Below are 12,911 nucleotides of genomic sequence, written 5' to 3'. Positions count from 1 at the left end.
TTGACTGTAACAGCATTACTTTGAAAAAGCATGTCAACTCTGTTTTATGTTTTAGGACGGGCTTGAGTAAAAGATTACAATAAAATTATGTTATTGAAGTTAATGTTATGTTTAATGTATGTTTAAATTGAGTAAACATTCTTTTGCGTGTCATCCTTGCGCCTCTTGCGGGAGAATCTTCGGTTCCCTTCCCGTTCCACAGTTCCACTTTCCCTTCTTCCTGATTGGCCCGACGTCTGGCTCGGGATTGGTCGACGCAAAGTTCCACAAAGCGTGCTTCCGAATTTGGTCATGTCATGTAGCGTGCCGTTGGCTCTTTTGAGAAAGTTCCACTGAACGTGCGCTCCGATTGGCCGCTGGGCGGGACCTCCAGGAAGCGCGATTTATAAAGCGGTGCAGTGGAAAGAGGAAGTTAAAAAAGGAGACAAAACAGACTATAAAGACGACAAGCTTTGTTGTAAATGTTTATTTTGTTTGACAAAAAAATAGATATATAGATGTATATGTTTTAGGGCTTTATGATAGCATAGAAAAACGCGATTATTTCTAAAATAACATTTCCCTAGAAAAATGCATTTTTTCTGTGTTATTAAATCATTTACTTAATAATATTAAATGGTTAAAAGATATTGTTCAGATGCAATTAGCTCTAATTCTAAAAATTATAAGTCTAATAACACTGTCAAGGTGCAAACATTTAGTCTTTAAAACAACTAAGCAAGATAAATGTTTGTTTTGTATAAAACAAATATAAATATACATGTACAAGTTGTAGGGCTTTATGATAGCATAGAAACTGCTATTATTTCTAAAATAACATTTATGACAGCATAGAAATTGCTATTATTTCTAAAATAACAATTCCATTCAAAAATGCATTATTTTATCTGTGTTATTAAATCATTTACTTAATAATATTAAATAGTTAAAAGATATTGTTCAGATGCAAATAACTAATTCTAAAAATTAAGTCTAAGTCTAAAAACACTGTAAAGGTGCAAACATTTAGTCTTTAAAACAAATAAGCAAGATATTCAGACTCTGATTGGCTGTTGTCATTTTCTTTTTTCTTCTTAACTTCTGCTATTAGTGTTTATTTACAGCTCTGGGTTATGCTTTGAGCTGCTCTAGCAAATAGCCGAGCAGCAACTACTGGGAAGGTAGTTTATAAAATAATAATTTATCATATGTTTGTGATTTTTTTTTTTTTTTAAATATTGCATAAACTGTTGTGATAATAAAATAATTTTACGCTATATTGTACTGCCCTAATATGTTAAAAGTATAAATGGTTATATATTTTGTGTAAATAAACATTTTTCTATTTTATTTCTAATCTCTGTGTACATTTCAGCTTTTTTTTTAAAGATTTGTTCAGTAGCTACAGTGTCCCAAGAGTGGGTTATCTGTTTTGACTCGAATAACTTTACACAATATTTATATTACACTTTACATTCATCATTTTTTCTATTCATTTATTGCAAACAAGTGTTAAAGGATAAAATAAAACTTGCACAAATACACTGCGTACATATTCATGTGGTTGCTTTAATGTTATCATTGTGTAATTTAAAGGATGGTAATATTAGGGTTCTGTTTATTATTCATAAACAAGTTATAAACTCTAGTTTAGCTAACCGTTAAAATAAAAATGGTATAAAATTATATTGTAAATTAAATTTAAGTAAATGTTCAATGTAAATGCAGTAAAAAATAATATGTGTATATGTAAATATAACTGAAAACATTGATGTAAATGAAATATTTTAAAATATATTTAATTGAATTTTTAAATAATTTATTAAACTTTAAAAAAATGAAAAACCTATTTAAATATCAATGCCTGAAATTTAAATTTGAAAGTATTTTAATATAATATTTCTTATATCCTACAACCTAATATTTTAGGTACTATATATAGTTTAATCAGTTGTTTAAATATTTTATTATGTGTTATTTAATATTAATAAATAAGTTACCTGAACATTACGGTCAATATAATTGACAAAATTCTAAAACATTTAAAAGTCAATATTTCAGTATGTTTATTATTGAACTATTAAAAAATATTATATTTCTTAAAAGGTGTGAAATATAAGTCCTAATTATAAAAACATTTTATCTAACTCACATGCAATTCAAATAAAGCTATATTTAGTTATGTTGCAAATAAACATACAATTATATTTGAATATAATGTAATACATTTATTAAAAATAATACTTATTATGTTACTCAATTCATTTAAAATGGATTTTCTTTTTCAAATTATGTAATATATGATATACAATGAGAGCAGTCTACAGCACATGGCTAATTAATATGCACCTGTCATACCCCAGAAAGCACATGGCTAATTATGCCAGTTCCCGCCTTTGATTTTTTTACCATATTGGGTAATTTCATTAATTTCAGCAAGCATGAGCACCTGTCGAGGTCTCAGGTGACCCCAGTGGGGTTCAGGGGTCACTACCTTGCAGTCTAAGGCCATGTGACGTCGAGAGGACTGCTGGGGGCCACAGGGTGGGGACAGAGAAGATCCATCAGGTTCCTTTGCGCAGGGGCCATGCTAATCTTCTCTGTATCGATCCAATTTTAGTATATGTGCCACCGTAGCGAGCACGGACGAGTGGACAGGCTCAGGGCATATGTACGCCTCGAGTCCCAGCAATGTTCCTCCAAGGTGGTGGGACCTGGAGAGCCATGTTCCCACTTGTATGCCGTGCACTACAGAGCTTTGGCCCTGTCAGTGCTAGGCACACTGATTGATGCAGTAGGTCACCAAGTTTATGGACAGGGGGAAATTAGAGTGTCAGGATAGCCTATGGCAAAGTCCCAGTAAAGCAAGGGCTTTGGAAGTGCATTGGTTGCACAACAAAGCAAACGATCAAAGCATCCCACATTCGTTTTCACCATGCATGTAGACTTTCCAGTTGACCCAGCAGCACCTCCCACGATTTGCTAAACCCATCCTCATGCACCATTTGGAATCGTGAAAAGCCTTTTGTCCTTTTTCATTTCTGTACTTTTACCCACGCACTAAAACAGCAATATGGAGCGCTTCACGGATTTGCGTGTCATCCTTTCGCAGGGGCCATGCTAATCTTCTCTGTATCGATCCAATTTTAGTATATGTGCCACCGTAGCAAGCACAGACCAGCAGTCAGGCTCAGGGCATATGTACGCCTCGAGTCCCAGCAATGTTCCTTCAAGGTGGTGGGACCCGAAGAGCCATGTTCCCACTTGTATGCCGTGCACTACAGAGCTTTGGCCCTGTCAGTGCTAGGCACACTGATTGATGCAGTAGGTCACCAAGTTTATGGACAGGGGGAAATTAGAGTGTCAGGATAGCCTATGGCAAAGTCCCACTAAAGCAAGGGCTTTGGAAGTGCATTATCACAACAAAACAAACGATCAAAGCATCCCACATTCGTTTTCACCATGCATGTAGACTTTCCAGTTGACCCAGCAGCACCTCCCACGATTTGCTAAACCCATCCTCATGCACCATTTGGAATCGTGAAAAGCCTTTTGTCTTTTTGCATTTCTGTACTTTTACCCACGCACTAAAACAGCAATATGGAGCGCTTCACGGATTTGCGTGTCATCCTTTCGCAGGGGCCATGCTAATCTTCTCTGTATCGATCCAATTTTAGTATATGTGCCACCGTAGCGAGCACGGACGAGTGGACAGGCTCAGGGCATATGTACGCCTCGAGTCCCAGCAATGTTCCTCCAAGGTGGTGGGACCTGGAGAGCCATGTTCCCACTTGTATGCCGTGCACTACAGAGCTTTGGCCCTGTCAGTGCTAGGCACACTGATTGATGCAGTAGGTCACCAAGTTTATGGACAGGGGGAAATTAGAGTGTCAGGATAGCCTATGGCAAAGTCCCAGTAAAGCAAGGGCTTTGGAAGTGCATTGGTTGCACAACAAAGCAAACGATCAAAGCATCCCACATTCGTTTTCACCATGCATGTAGACTTTCCAGTTGACCCAGCAGCACCTCCCACGATTTGCTAAACCCATCCTCATGCACCATTTGGAATCGTGAAAAGCCTTTTGTCTTTTTTCATTTCTGTACTTTTACCCACGCACTAAAACAGCAATATGGAGCGCTTCACGGATTTGCGTGTCATCCTTTCGCAGGGGCCATGCTAATCTTCTCTGTATCGATCCAATTTTAGTATATGTGCCACCGTAGCAAGCACAGACCAGCGGTCAGGCTCAGGGCATATGTACGCCTCGAGTCCCAGCAATGTTCCTTCAAGGTGGTGGGACCCGAAGAGCCATGTTCCCACTTGTATGCCGTGCACTACAGAGCTTTGGCCCTGTCAGTGCTAGGCACACTGATTGATGCAGTAGGTCACCAAGTTTATGGACAGGGGGAAATTAGAGTGTCAGGATAGCCTATGGCAAAGTCCCACTAAAGCAAGGGCTTTGGAAGTGCATTATCACAACAAAACAAACGATCAAAGCATCCCACATTCGTTTTCACCATGCATGTAGACTTTCCAGTTGACCCAGCAGCACCTCCCACGATTTGCTAAACCCATCCTCATGCACCATTTGGAATCGTGAAAAGCCTTTTGTCTTTTTTCATTTCTGTACTTTTACCCACGCACTAAAACAGCAATATGGAGCGCTTCACGGATTTGCGTGTCATCCTTTCGCAGGGGCCATGCTAATCTTCTCTGTATCGATCCAATTTTAGTATATGTGCCACCGTAGCGAGCACAGATCAGCAATCAGGCTCAGGGCATATGTACGCCTCGAGTCCCAGCAATGTTCCTCCAAGGTGGTGGGACCTGGAGAGCCATGTTCCCACTTGTATGCCGTGCACTACAGAGCTTTGGCCCTGTCAGTGCTAGGCACACTGATTGATGCAGTAGGTCACCAAGTTTATGGAAAGGGGGAAATTAGAGTGTCAGGATAGCCTATGGCAAAGTCCCAGTAAAGCAAGGGCTTTGGAAGTGCATTGGTTGCACAACAAAACAAATGATCAAAGCATCCCACATTCGTTTTCACCATGCATGTAGACTTTCCAGTTGACCCAGCAGCACCTCCCACGATTTGCTAAACCCATCCTCATGCACCATTTGGAATCGTGAAAAGCCTTTTGTCTTTTTTCATTTCTGTACTTTTACCCACGCACTAAAACAGCAATATGGAGCGCTTCACAGATTTGCGTGTCATCCTTTCGCCTCTTGCGGGAGAATCTTCGGTTCCCTTCCCGTTCCACAGTTCCACTTTCCCTTCTTCCTGATTGGCCCGACGTCTGGCTCGGGATTGGTCGACGCAAAGTTCCACAAAGCGTGCTTCCGAATTTGGTCATGTCATGTAGCGTGCCGTTGGCTCTTTGAGAAAGTTCCACTGAACGTGCGCTCCGATTGGCCGCTGGGCGGGACCTCCAGGAAGCGCGATTTATAAAGCGGTGCAGTGGAAAGAGGAAGTTAAAAAAGGAGACAAAACAGACTATAAAGACGACAAGCTTTGTTGTAATGGTTTATTTTGTTTGACAAAAAAATAGATATATACATGTATATGTTTTAGGGCTTTATGATAGCATAGAAAAACGCGATTATTTCTAAAATAACATTTCCCTAGAAAAATGCATTTTTTTTCTGTGTTATTAAATCATTTACTTAATAATATTAAGTGGTTAAGATATTGTTCAGATGCAATTAACTCTAATTCTAAAAATTATAAGTCTAATAACACTGTCAAGGTGCAAACATTTAGTCTTTAAAACAACTAAGCAAGATAAATGTTTATTTTGTATAAAACAAATAGAAATATACATGTACAAGTTGTAGGGCTTTATGATAGCATAGAAAATGCTATTATTTCTAAAATAACATTTATGATAGCATAGAAACTGCTATTATTTCTAAAATAACATTTATGATAGCATAGAAAATGCTATTATTTCTACGATAACATTTCCCTACAAAAATGCATTTTTTATCTGTGTTATTAAATCATTTACTTAATAATATTAAACAGTTAAAAGATATTGTTCAGATGCAAATAACTAATTCTAAAAATTAAGTCTAAGTCTAAAAACACTGTAAAGGTGCAAACATTTAGTCTTTAAAACAAATAGGCAAGATATTCTGACTCTGATTGGCTGTTGTCATTTTCTTTTTTCTTGTTAACTTCTGCTATTAGTGTTTATTTACAGCTCTGGGTTAAGCTTTGAGCTGCTCTAGCAAATAGCCGACCAACTACTGGGAAGGTAGTTTATAAAATAATAATTTATCATACGTTTGTGATTTTTTTTTTAAATATTGCATAAACTGTCGTGATAATAAACTCATTTTACGCTATATTGTACTGCCCTAATATGTTAAAAGTATAAATGGTTATATATTTTGTGTAAATAAACATTTTATTTCTAATCTCTGTGTACATTTCAGCTTTTTTTTTAAAAAGATATTTGTTCAGTAGCTACAGTGTCCCAAGAGTGGGTTATCTGTTGTGACTCGAATAACTTTACACAATATTTATATTACACTTTACATAATTTTTTTCTATTCATTTATTGCAAACAAGAGTTGAAAGATAAAATAAAACTTCCAAAAGTACACTGCGTACATATTCATGTGGTTGCTTTAATGTTATCATTGTGTAATTTAAAGGATGGTAATATTAGGGTTCTGTATATTATTCATAAACAAGTTATAAACTCTAGTTTAGCTAACAGTTAAAATAAAAATGGTATAAAATTATATTGTAAATTAAACTCGAGTAAATGTTCAATTTAAATGCAGTAACACCTAAATATAATGTGTATATGTAAATATAACTGTAAACATTGATGTAAATGAAATATTTAAAAATATATTTAATTGAATTTTTAAATAATTTATTAAACTTTAAAAAATTGACAAACCTATTTAAATATCAATGCCTGAAATTTAAATTTGAAAGTATTTTAATATAATATTTCTTATATCCTACAACCTAATATTTTTAGGTACTATATTTAGTTTAATCAGTTGTTTAAATATTTTATTATGTGTTATTTAATATTAATAAATAAGTTACCTGAACATTACGGTCAATATAATTGACAAAATTCTAAAACATTTAAAAGTCAATATTTCAGTATGTTTATTATTGAACTATTCAAATATTTTATTTCTTAAAAGGTGTCAAATATAAGTCCTGATTATAAAAACATTTTATCTAACTGACATGCAATTCAAAAAAGCTATATTTAGTTATGTTGCAAATAAACATACAATTATAATACTTATTATTATATGTTACTCAATTCATTTAAAATGGATTTTCTTTTTCAAATTATGTAATAAATGATATACAATGAGAGCAGTCTACAGCACATGGCTAATTAATATGCACCTGTCATACCCCAGAAAGGACATGGCTAATTATGCCAGTTCCCGCCTTTGATTTTTTACCATATTGGGTAATTTGTTTAATTTCAACAAGCATGAGCACCCTTCAAAGCCACAGGTGACACCAATGGGGTTCAGGGGTCACTACCTTGCAGTCTAAGGCCATGTGACGTCGAGAGGACTGCTGGGGGCCACAGGGTGGGGACAGAGAAGATCCATCAGGTTCCTTTTCACAGGGGCCATGCTAATCTTCTCTGTATCGACCCAATTTTAGTATATGTGCCACTATAGCAAGCACTCAGGCTCAGGGCATATGTACGCCTCGAGTCCCAGCAATGTTCCTCCAAGGTGGTGGGACCTAGAGAGCCATGTTCCCACTTGTATGCCGTGCACTACAGAGCTTTGGCCCTGTCAGTGCTAGGCACACTGATTGATGCAGTAGGTCACCAAGTTTATGGACAGGGGGAAATTAGAGTGTCAGGATAGCCTATGGCAAAGTCCCACTAAAGCAAGGGCTTTGGAAGTGCATTGGTTGCACAACAAAACAAACGATCAAAGCATCCCACATTCGTTTTCACCATGCATGTAGACTTTCCAGTTGACCCAGTAGCACCTCCCACTATTTGCTAAACCCATCCTCATGCACCATTTGGAATCGTGAAAAGCCTTTTGTCTTTTTTCATTTCTGTACTTTTACCCACGCACTAAAACAGCAATATGGAGCGCTTCACGGATTTGCGTGTCATCCTTTCGCAGGGGCCATGCTAATATTCTCTGTATCGATCCAAGTATATGTTTTTTTTTTTCAAAACATCAGTTCAGAAGCATATAAAAATATCATTTACAAACATTCCTTATGACATTATGTTGGTTTCAAAACAGGAAAACAACAAGCATAATCATTCTGGCAAATCTATTTTCAAACCATCTAGTGAGTACGTAATATAAGGAGTATTCAACATAAACGTTTTGTAAAATTCAGTCTCTTTTTCTTCCATTCTAAAATATTGTTCCACAGTTTTAATATAGTTTTCCAGTTTCTTTTACACATTGTCCATAACTCCATTTTAGCATGTTTATTTTTAACAATGTTTCTCCTTTCTCAAATTACAGTTCTTGCAACTGATAGAAACAAATTGGCAATTCTTGTTTTACTTCCATTAAAACTAGGGATGCACGATATATCGGCGCCCATGTCGTTATTGTCCGATAAATGCTATTTTTAAGATTATCGTTATCGATCCGATGTTGACACCTTGCAATTTCGAAATCATATCTTTTTTACTTCAAGTATAGACTATTCAGTTCATAAGAGCAGTTCAATCTTTTATGAAGTTTGCTGTATAAAAATATAACAATTTAAAATATTTATTATTATCGGCCTATACATATCGGCTATCGGCCTCCAAGTCTGAAGAATTATCGGTTATCGGTATCGGCCAAAAAATCCATATCGGTGCATCCCTAATTAAAACCAAATAAAAATATTTTATACCATTCTGTCTCCTCCTCAATCAGTTTTACTTTTCATCATTTGTTTAATACTTTCTTTTAACTTTGCCATAAATGTATTAAATTCAACACATTTTAAAAACAAATGCATAATACCTTCATTTTCCAGTCCACATATTTTGCATAATGCATTCTCACTGCTTCCAATTTGTGCCAGTTTTGTTTCAGTGAAAATAACATTATGTCTGATGAAATAATCCAACGTTTCAATTTTTGCGTCTAAATATTTCCATTTTAAATTCTTCCAGATTCCCTCTTCGTCTATTTCCACAAATATTTTTTTCCAAAATTGTTCTGAAACTGGTCTTTTATGCACTTTGTTTCTGAAACAAATATAGAAATTTTTGAGAACACATTCTTGAAAATCTTTATCATTTTCCTTTAAAAACATTTTCACATTATTCCTTCATTCGAATCTATGATTTCAAAACTTTCTGGATCCACACCTACAAATGTTTCCATAATTTATCGTCCACCCAAACCAAATAATGAATTTCTAAATGACTTTGCTGCTTTTTAACACATATTACCACCCTCTCACCTAATATTATGGTTTTAGGAGATTTTAATATTCATGTGGATAATTTTAATAACTCCCTTACAAGAGATTTTATATCCTGTTTTGAGAGCTTTGGACTTCAACAGCATGTCAATGTTCCCACACACTCTAAAGGACACACCCTCAACCTCATCTGCTGCTCTGGTGTTTCACCCATTGACCTCTCTGCTGAGGAACTCCCTATAACGGATAATTTTCTCCTCTGATTTAATTTTGCACTCTCTCTTTCTTCCACCAAATCTCTCCGTACTATTTCCTTCCGTAACATAAAACATATTAATTTAAAATCCTTTTTTTGCTAGTATTAACTCTCTTCCTGAAATTACTAACCTTTCATCACCAAATGATTTAGTTTCTCATTACAACACTGGACTTCACTATAAGTCTCTGTAATAAAGTTCACGGCCCTTTGGCCGCCTGGAAGAAGGAGGCGGAGAACCGACGTAGTTTAAAAATATTTATTAATAACAGGGACGGCAGCTCCTCACGGAGACAATGGGGGGGTTGGCGCCACAGCCCCTGCGAGACCTATATGAGATGGGCCGAGAGAACAGGAGATGAAAAAAAAGGAAAGACAGAGTAGACCAGGAAAGGGGAGAGAGGAAAATGAAAAAAAAAATTGGGGTTCGGTTCTCCAGACACGCTGCCACTCGATCCTCCACCAGCTGAGAGATGCGATGACGTGCTGGGAGCCCTGTGGAGGAATCTATCCACCCGTCTGTCTTCTGGCGTCCGGCGGCGGTTCTCCTGGCTGGCTGGCGGCATCTCTGGTCTCCTGCTCCGCTTCCGTGGATGGATGCAGGCTCTGGCATCATGGTGGATCGCGGCAACTCCCCCGGGTTCTGTGGGATGGCTCCCTTCAGCACTTTCCCCTTCGGTGGTGAGCCCTGCGTCTCCTGCTCCTCCCCATGCTGGGAGACGGCAGCAGGCAGATCCTTTCCTCGCCAGCCTCAGGCCGCCCCGGCACTCTGGGCAGACGAACAGGTTTCTCCCCCACTCGGGTTAACTCCCAAACACTCGCCCCTCTCTCAGCGGCAAGGGCATCTGGACAACGCGTCCCTCCTTCTCCCGGGCTTCGGCACCACTGTAATAAAGTTCATGGCCCTTTGGCCGCCAGAAAGAAGGAGGCGGAGAACCAACGCAGTTTTAAAATATTTATTAATAACAGGGACGGCAGTCTCCGTGTCTAAACCAAAACGGACGGACGGCAGCTCCTCACGAAGACTGCCGTCAAACTGAAAGCAAAAGTAAAATATGTCCGGGCCCGGTCCTCTCTCGGCTTCCTCTGCCATAGTTCCTCCTTTTATGGTCCAGAGCTCCTTCCGTGGGATCCGAGGCAGGTGCGCACCGCAGGTGTATCCACTTACGCGGTGGCCTTACTCCGTTCCCACGGCTCTCGGCCACGCCCCCTCGCCACAGTCTCATATGGATTTTTTGAACATCTGACAGAAATAAAGTCAATCAGGTAAGCAATGAGCGTAGCTGCTGCTGCTTCTCTTCTGTTTCTGCATATTAACAGCAGGTGTTCATCATCAGTCCTCAATCATCACTTAATTAAACTCATCATCGGCTCATTAACTTTACTCTGCTGCTGAGTAAATTTTGCTCAATTTAGAGAGGGACCAAATGTTCTCTGAACTGAGTAAATTTTACTCTGATGATTTTACTGTGTACAGGTATGGATCATATGTTTTGTCCCAGCTAAGATCTTAAAATGTTCTTTACTTCTCATAGTAACAACTAATGATAATAATTGTCATGGTCACATATATTGCTGTATATGAAGGGATATTTATTTATTAGCATGATGGTTGCTATATTTTAATGAAACAACTGTTTACTATGTGAATGGAGCTATCAAACCGACACGAGCGTTGAAAATAATACATAAGCTAAACTTTTTCAGGTTTTGTGCAGCCATATATACATATAAGTAATATCACAGTATAAAAATAATCTACAACACGAAATCTCTAGGACAGGTGAACTTTCTGACGACACAGCGTCACCAGCACAGACCAAACACTGCACAAAGAATGAGATATTTCAAACATGATGTGACCTTAGCATTAATGTAACAATAAAAATAACTTACTGCACAAAATCTCTGTAATGGATGAACGTCTGACAGCGCAGCGTCAGGCACACAGACAAAATACTGCACACACAGTGAAATATTTTAAATGTGATGTGAGCAAAACATACTGTTTATCAGAACAGGATAAAAATAACCTACCACTCTAAATCACTATGACAGGTGTACTTGCTGACAGCGCAGCCTCACGAACAAAGACAAAATGCTGCACAAAGAGTGAAAAACTTCGAATGTGATGTAACCAGAACATATTGTGCATCAATATAACAGTATAAAAATAACTTACCACACGAAATCTCAACAACAGGTGTACTTTCTGAAGGCGCAGCCTCACGAATACTGCTCAAAAAGTGAGATATTTCAAACATGTCGTGAACAAAACATACTGTGCATCAATATAACAGTATAAAAATAACTTTCCACACAAAATCACTTTAACATACGAATTAATCTCGACAGCAGATTAACTTTCTGACCCGATAAATTGAGCATTCAGAGCAAGAGAAACTTTGGAAAATCCTCAGCGCTGATTGGCCCTGATTTTAAACTTTAGACAATGCATCCCTCCGATTAGCCCAGGGTCTAAGCAAACTGTAGACAATCGCGGCTTCTCGTTGGACGAGAGTCTACAGTCTACAGTTACCATTGCACGTTCCCTGGGCAGATGTCTGCGAACTCCCCAAATGTGGGAATCTCGACTGCATAATTTCTAGTAGTGGGGGACTGCGTTCGCGCTCTCCCCTGAGCACAGTGGTTCAAGACAGAGTTCAGGCGGTAGCGTCGGGCCCGGCTGGAGCGGCGCTTCCCTCTCTTCCTCGTCCTTTGCCAAGCCTCTTTTGCTCCAGTAGAGCTGCGCGCGCCTGTGGATGGCCTGCCCACCCGTCGCTGGAAGAGTCTGTTCTGACGCCGAAAACTACTCGAAAGGTCCCCCCTCAAAGCGGTTTGACCAGGTGAAGGAACACGCAAAGAGAGCCCCCGGTGGCTTTTGTCCGCCAAACGAGTGTGCCCTGTGGAATGTCAGGATTTTATTTGCCGGCCTGCCGCTGTTACTGATGGAACGAATGCAGACCGTGTGAAAGGTCATCATTTTATCTGCCATTAAGTAAGCGAACGCTTCTGCTCGGATCAGAGGTAACTTTGTTTCAAGAACTGCAATCTTTTGCAGACGTCTGTGGCGTTTTAGGCAGAGGGACGGTTCTAAACCAATCTGAACCAGAGGCAATTTCGCAGCCAGCCGTCGGTGGTTTCCCGTCCCAGGAATGTAAGGTGCTTGCAGCGAGAGGTTGTTTCGTTAGCGCTTCCGCTTTCGTCAGTGAAGTTCTTTTGCGGAACGTTTGTAGATCCCGTCGTGTTCTTCAAGCTATGTCGTTTGAGCACTGTGC

At 38.6% G+C, this 12,911-nt stretch overlaps 4 non-coding genes and 3 pseudogenes across 4 annotated transcripts; all 7 read right to left on the bottom strand.

Moving 5' to 3' along the window:
• Positions 1-2,549: 2,549 nt before the first annotated feature.
• Positions 2,550-2,623, bottom strand: LOC137495103 (U6 spliceosomal RNA; annotated as a pseudogene).
• Positions 2,624-3,046: 423 nt separating this feature from the next.
• LOC137494818 (U6 spliceosomal RNA) lies at positions 3,047-3,153 on the bottom strand. The gene has a single exon (XR_011014763.1). It is a non-coding gene; the product is annotated as a U6 spliceosomal RNA (small nuclear RNA).
• A 420-nt stretch (positions 3,154-3,573) lies between these two features.
• Positions 3,574-3,680, bottom strand: LOC137494639 (U6 spliceosomal RNA). The gene has a single exon (XR_011014585.1). It is a non-coding gene; the product is annotated as a U6 spliceosomal RNA (small nuclear RNA).
• Positions 3,681-4,103: 423 nt separating this feature from the next.
• Positions 4,104-4,210, bottom strand: LOC137494819 (U6 spliceosomal RNA). The gene has a single exon (XR_011014764.1). It is a non-coding gene; the product is annotated as a U6 spliceosomal RNA (small nuclear RNA).
• Positions 4,211-4,630: 420 nt separating this feature from the next.
• Positions 4,631-4,737, bottom strand: LOC137494640 (U6 spliceosomal RNA). The gene has a single exon (XR_011014586.1). It is a non-coding gene; the product is annotated as a U6 spliceosomal RNA (small nuclear RNA).
• Positions 4,738-7,587: 2,850 nt separating this feature from the next.
• Positions 7,588-7,661, bottom strand: LOC137495124 (U6 spliceosomal RNA; annotated as a pseudogene).
• A 413-nt stretch (positions 7,662-8,074) lies between these two features.
• On the bottom strand, positions 8,075-8,175 carry LOC137495094 (U6 spliceosomal RNA; annotated as a pseudogene).
• Positions 8,176-12,911: the final 4,736 nt, after the last annotated feature.

The sequence above is a fragment of the Danio rerio genome, chromosome 4 (genome assembly GCF_049306965.1).
Source record: "Danio rerio strain Tuebingen ecotype United States chromosome 4, GRCz12tu, whole genome shotgun sequence".
Lineage (NCBI taxonomy): Eukaryota > Metazoa > Chordata > Actinopteri > Cypriniformes > Danionidae > Danio > Danio rerio.
Note: the sequence above shows the minus strand (reverse complement) of the source record. Positions and strands in the feature narration are given on the sequence as shown.